This window comes from Schistocerca nitens, chromosome 2, assembly GCF_023898315.1.
Source record: "Schistocerca nitens isolate TAMUIC-IGC-003100 chromosome 2, iqSchNite1.1, whole genome shotgun sequence".
Taxonomy (NCBI): domain Eukaryota; kingdom Metazoa; phylum Arthropoda; class Insecta; order Orthoptera; family Acrididae; genus Schistocerca; species Schistocerca nitens.
This window is the reverse complement of record NC_064615.1, coordinates 1,066,116,107-1,066,122,164: the sequence shown is the minus strand read 5'-3', so window position 1 is coordinate 1,066,122,164 and position 6,058 is coordinate 1,066,116,107. Positions and strand designations below refer to the sequence as shown.

Here is a 6,058-nt window from a genome sequence, read left to right as displayed (position 1 = left end):
AGAAAATACGTAGCTTTGGAATATACTTAACTTTTAATGCTTCCTTTGGTACATCTCTCTTGACTATACAAATGAGACTCGTAAGATACATGCACTGTGACGATTGGCTCCTTGCTAAGTCGTAGCCATTAACTTAGCTGAAGGCTATTCTAACTGTCTCTCGGCAAATGAGAGCAAAGGCTTCGTCAGTATAGTCGCTAGCAACGTCGTCGTACAACTGGGGCGAGTTCTCGTACGTCTCTCGAGACCTGCCGTGTGGTGGCGCTCGGTCTGCGATCACACAGTGGCGACACGCGGGTCCGACATGTACTAATGGACCGCGGCCGATTTAAGCTACCACCTAGCAAGTGTGGTGTCTGGCTGTGACACCACAGTCTTCATAGCCAGCGCTATATGTGAGCAGAGATGAAACTTAGCGGGATCCAGTCATGGGCTGTATTATGGATGATTATACCTTCGTCATAGAAGGCAGCCTCCTGTTCTTTCCGCCAGTTCTCTACGCTGATCTGCAGCTTGTTATCCGTGCCAAAACGTTGTCTACATAGCCAGCGCTATATGTGAGCTGAGATGAAACTCAGCGGAATCGCGTCATGGGCTGTATTATGGGTGATTAAATACTTCCCACCGAAAACGCTGTAGCAGCATCTCCATTGCCCCTGCAGAGTGCAGACGACAATTGTAACGCAGAAGGAACAGGATGACAGTTATGTTATGTGGGCTGAATGACATCAGGGGAAATCTCTCATCAAGTTCTCATACTTGGAGGGAGGCATCTTAACGTGCTCGCGGTGCCCTCAGAACTGAAAAGAGCGACGTGACGCGATTGACGGCCACACTAGAGACACTGCTCCACACATATGGGCAAAGCGTCAGTGGATTTTCACAGTGATTTCCATTTCGTGGCCGATCTGACCTTACTTTCCGAATAGCCCCCGTACGTTTGAAGACGCATCCAACGCCTTAGGTTCTTGCGCTGTGACACCGTATACGCAAGTACGTTAGTCTGATTGTCACTATTTGGTGGACACTTGATATGTCTGTCAACTTTACTGTATCTGGAATTTATCCCTGTTACGATCGCACCAGTACCGGGTGCCGAACCGCACAATAACCCTGAAAGAGTGGTTCGGTGTGGGGCATAGGAAGGGTGAAGTGGACTGCGGTAGTCGTCGTGGGGTTGTAGACCACTGCGGCTGCGGCGGGGACGGAGGCACTCCGTCGTTTCTAGGCCCCCGTTAACATACAATACAATACAATACAACCTAGGGTTATGTAGATTAGCTGGATGGAGTGGTCATGCGGTTCTAGGCGCTACAGTCTGGAACCGAGCGACCGCTACGGTCGCAGGTTCGAATCCTGCCTCTGGCTTGGATGTGTGTGATGTCCTTAGGTTAGTTAGGTTTAATTAGTTCTAAGTTCTAGGTGACTGATGACCTCAGAAGTTAAGTCGCATACTGCTCAGAGTCATTTGAACCAAGCCATATGTAGATTATACTTAACCATATGTTGAGCCATGGATATAGGACATATTTTATTTTATTTGAAGTATGCTTAACCCAGTAAAAGAGAAAAGATTTTTAAATTTCGTCTTTGTAATTAGGTTTTTGTGTTTTCCATTGTAGTTGCTGAAGATACGATAGTAACAAAAAATTTTGTGAATACATCTAACAGAAGGCAAAATAAACTGTGATAATTTCCGAGTGTTAAAATTTTGATATTACAATTCTTGTTCGAGCGTCTCCAGACCCCTTCATCAGTACATCACGTGAATGCCCTCGGCTCCTCTAGCTGCCAACAGGGGGATTAGGTGGCCTCTGCTCTGATATTTCTGGGCACTAGTTTCGACAGGACACCACTACTTCATCTGCCGGCGCAGTAGTGAGAACGAGAGGTAAGACAGACACAACAGGACGCTAAAGTTCGCTGTCGCACATATCTGGTTATAATAAAAACAAATAGTTTAGTGCTGATTGTGCTGTTGTGTGTGGTTATATAAACTCTGGCTATGTTTTCATTTGAACAGCTTGCCCAAACGTTATCTTTTTAATGTGCCATAAGCTGTAGAGCTTTTAGACTATGTAATCCCTCATATGCATTCAAGTGTTTTAAAAAGTTTGGTACTGTAAACCAGGAGTATCGAGCGTAATACTGTTTGGTTTTTTTCTTCTTTGAGTCATCTGTTGACTGGTTTGATGCGGCCCTCCACGAATTCCTCTGCTGTGACAATGTCTTCATGCCAAGGTAGCGCTTGCAACCTTCGTCCTCAATTATTTGCTGTATGTTTTCCAATCTCTGTCTTTCTCTACAGTTTTTGCCCTCTACAGCTCCCTCGAGTAACAAGTAAGTCATTCGCTGATTTCTTAACATATGTCCTATAATCCTGTCCCTTCTTCTTGTCAGTGCTTTCCACATATTCCTTCCTCTCCGATTCTGCGCAGAACCTCCTCATTCCTTCCTTATCAGTCCACCTAATTTTCAACATTCGTCTGTAGCACCACATCTCAAATGCTTTGATTCTCTTCCGTTCCGGTTTTCCCACAGTCCATGTCTCACTGCCATACGATGCTATGCTCGAAACATATACTCGCAGAAATTTCTTCCTCAAATTGAGGCCTATGTTTGATACTAGTAGACTTCTCTTGGCCAGGAATGCCCTTTTTGCCGGTGCTAGTCCGCTTTTGATGTCCTCCTTCCTCCATCCGTCACTGGTTATTTTGCTACCTAGGTAGTAGAATCCCTTAACTTTATCTACTTCGTGAGCATCAGTCCTGATTTCACGCTGTTCTCATAACTTTCGTCTTTGTTCGATTTACTCTCAATCCATATTCTATATTCATTAGACTGTTCATTTCATTCAGCAGATCATGTACTTCTTCTTCACTTTCACTCAGGATGGCAATATCATCAGCTAATCGTATCGTTGATATCCTTTCCCCTTGAATTTTAATTCCACTCCTGAACCTTTCTTTTTTATTTCCATCATTGCTTCTTCGGTGTACAGACTGAACAATAGGAGCGAAAATCTACTTCCCTGTCTTACACCCTTTTAATCCAAGCACTTTGTTCTTGGTCGTCCACTCTTATTATTCTGTCTTGGCTCTTTAACATATTGTATATTACCCATCTCTCCCTAAAGCTTACCCCTCTTTTGTAAGAATTTCAAACATCTTGCACCATTTCACATTTTTCCAGGTCGACAAATCCTATGCACGTTTCTTACTTTTTCTTTAGTCTTGTTTCCATTACCAACCGCAACGTCACAGTTGCCTCTCTAGTGCCTTTATCTTTCCTAATGCCAAACTGATCGTCATCTAACGCAGCCTCAATTTTCTTTTCCATTCTTCATACTACCTTATACATCGAAATAAAATATCTCTAGTGGAAAGAAGATCCTTTTCCAATGCGAAATTAGCAATTAATGCACCCAACGTACACGTCACGAAGGGCTTGCTGGGAGCAAATGAAAGTCATCATTGTGTTTTTTTCGTTTCCACCTCGGTGACACACTGTGTGTTGTGGTATTTCATTACGCCTATTGAATAAACAGTTTCCTATAACTCGAAGAAGTAAGTATATTTTGTAGCATGCCGAAATATTTCTTACATTGATGAAAAGCAAACACGCAAACGTGTCTGTTAGCTTGCTTGTGGGGGTCATTTACGAGTAAGACTACCAGAACCCAAGGTCACAAGCTTTGCGTTTAGGGAGATAAGTCTATACTGAGGTGCAAGTAACCGTAAAGGAGTTCTGATTTGCACGCGGATGGCGCAAGGTAGCCGTCGTGACGCCGCTATGCGGAATCCGATGACGTAGCCAGCGGCCCCCGGGAAGGGAAAGTAAGTTCACTGCTCTGGCCGATTCCCTCCGTCAGCCGTGATAGTCTAGTGGTTAGGACATTGCGTTGTGGCCGCAAGAACCCAGGTTCGAATCCTGGTCACGGCAAAAGGACAAAATATTTTCTAATAATAGTCTATTTTCTAATAATAGTCTAGTGGTTAGGACATTGCGTTGTGGCCGCAAGAACCCAGGTTCGAATCCTGGTCACGGCAAAAGGACAAAATATTTTCTAATAAGATGGTTTCAAAAATACGTCCTAAAAGAGATATATATACCTGCAAAAAGATTTATTTGTAAGTAACACCTCAAAACGTAAATTAAACTGTAAATATTTCATGTAACTGTACCACATGTAGTGATTATTTGCTCTTATACGTTAAACATAAATTATGCTGTAAATATTTCGTGTTACTGTACCACATGTAGCGATTATTTGTTCTCGTTTCTGTCTAGCCACAGATACTCAACCACCCACACAATGGGTACAAAAAAGCACTAAATGTATACACCATCTGATGATGAGTTGCTAGGCAGCTCGAAACCGGTCATGGTTAAATAAAATACATCTACATAAAAGGCGACTGGTTGCAGTAATTTCTGAAAACCTGTTCACACCACAGTCGCAGTGCTCCACATCCACAATGGATAAAAGTCTTATTTTCTAATAAGGTTTGGAGAATATATCAATTTCCTGTGAGATTACGAAGGCCTACTAAGACTTTTTTTAACGGATCGGTAACTTTAAATAAAAACATGTTTTCACTGAGACTGTAACTTTACGTACTGCCCAAAGGAAACATGTTACAGTGTAACAATTACTGAACTACATGAAATAAAATCGTCGTAACTTCTGAACGGTTTGCATTAGGACGTTCAAACTGCACGGTTGGTCGCGAGACATGACGGGAATTAGTATGCGCTGTATGGTTTGCTTTTGCGACGAAGCCCACTTTCTTTTGAATGGGTTTACTCAATCAGCAAAATTAGCGCATTTGGGGAACTGAGAAACCGCATTTCGCGATCGAGAAGTCTTTTTACCCTCAACGGATCACTGTGTAGTGTGCAATGTCCAGTCATGGAATAATCGGTGCGAAATACCTTGACGGCACGATCACTACCGAACGGTGCGTGAAGGTTTTGGAAGATGATTTCATCCTCATTATCCAAAGTGACCCTGATTTCGACGAGATGTGGTTCATGCAAGACGGAACTGGGCCCCATCGAAGCAGGAGAGTGTTTGATGTCCTGCAGGAGCACTTTGGGGACCCCATTCTGGCTCTGGGGTACCCAGAGGCACTGTCTTGGGCCTCGATTGGCCACCTTATTCTCTGGATATGAACACTTACGACTCCTTTATGTGGGGCTATATTAACAGCAAAGTGTACAGCAATAACCGCAAGACCATTGCTGAACTGAAAAAAGCCATTCAGGAGGTCATCGACAGCAGCGATGTTCCGACACGTCAACATATCATGCAGAATTTCGCTACTCGTCTGCGCCATAGCCAATGATGGCAAGCATATCGACCATGTCTTAACCTAAATCCGAATATCTGTAGTGACGCTTACATGTTGAATAAAGTGTTTGCACGCTGAAGTTTCTAACTAATTCACGATTTTCTTTCATATAGTTCAATAATTGTCACCCTATATGAAGAATCCATAACAGTTTCACTTTACACACAGTGACAGAGAATTTTATTAATGAATGTCCGTCACCTACATGTAATTTCGTTTTGTTTATTACCCATAGGTATTACAAAGCGGAAGGTCCTTCTTCAGCTTTGCAAGATGCAACTGTGGATCTTTATTATGACATGGTAAAACACTTGAACCTGAATGTTATCAAAATCTAAATTTCTATTAAGCACATCAGATATCGAGAGTTTCCCATATACCACCATACTAGTTACGGAGTAATAATTTAATCTTTGGTATAACAAATAATTCAGATGTATTAAAACTAAAGTTTACATCTTCATTTACGTTCGAAAGAGCACGAAGAACTATCAATTACTTCGCCAGGTACAGGAGAACTGCATCCAAAAGTTCAGCTTCATAGCATTAGCCATTAATTATTTTATTAAAAGCCGCAGGATGGCTAATAAAAAGTGACCGTTACCTAGAACGAAAGCGACCACTTCGTTATAGGGCTTCCCTGCACCGCGTGTTTACCAAGCCACCGTGCACGGTGGGTGCCAACTGAATGCCTTTTTCAACGG

The 6,058-nt window shown here is 42.7% G+C and overlaps 1 non-coding gene across 1 annotated transcript; it reads left to right on the top strand.

Moving 5' to 3' along the window:
* Window positions 1-3,870: 3,870 nt before the first annotated feature.
* Trnah-gug (transfer RNA histidin (anticodon GUG)) lies at window positions 3,871-3,942 on the top strand. Its single transcript has one exon. It is a non-coding gene; the product is annotated as a tRNA-His (tRNA).
* Window positions 3,943-6,058: the final 2,116 nt, after the last annotated feature.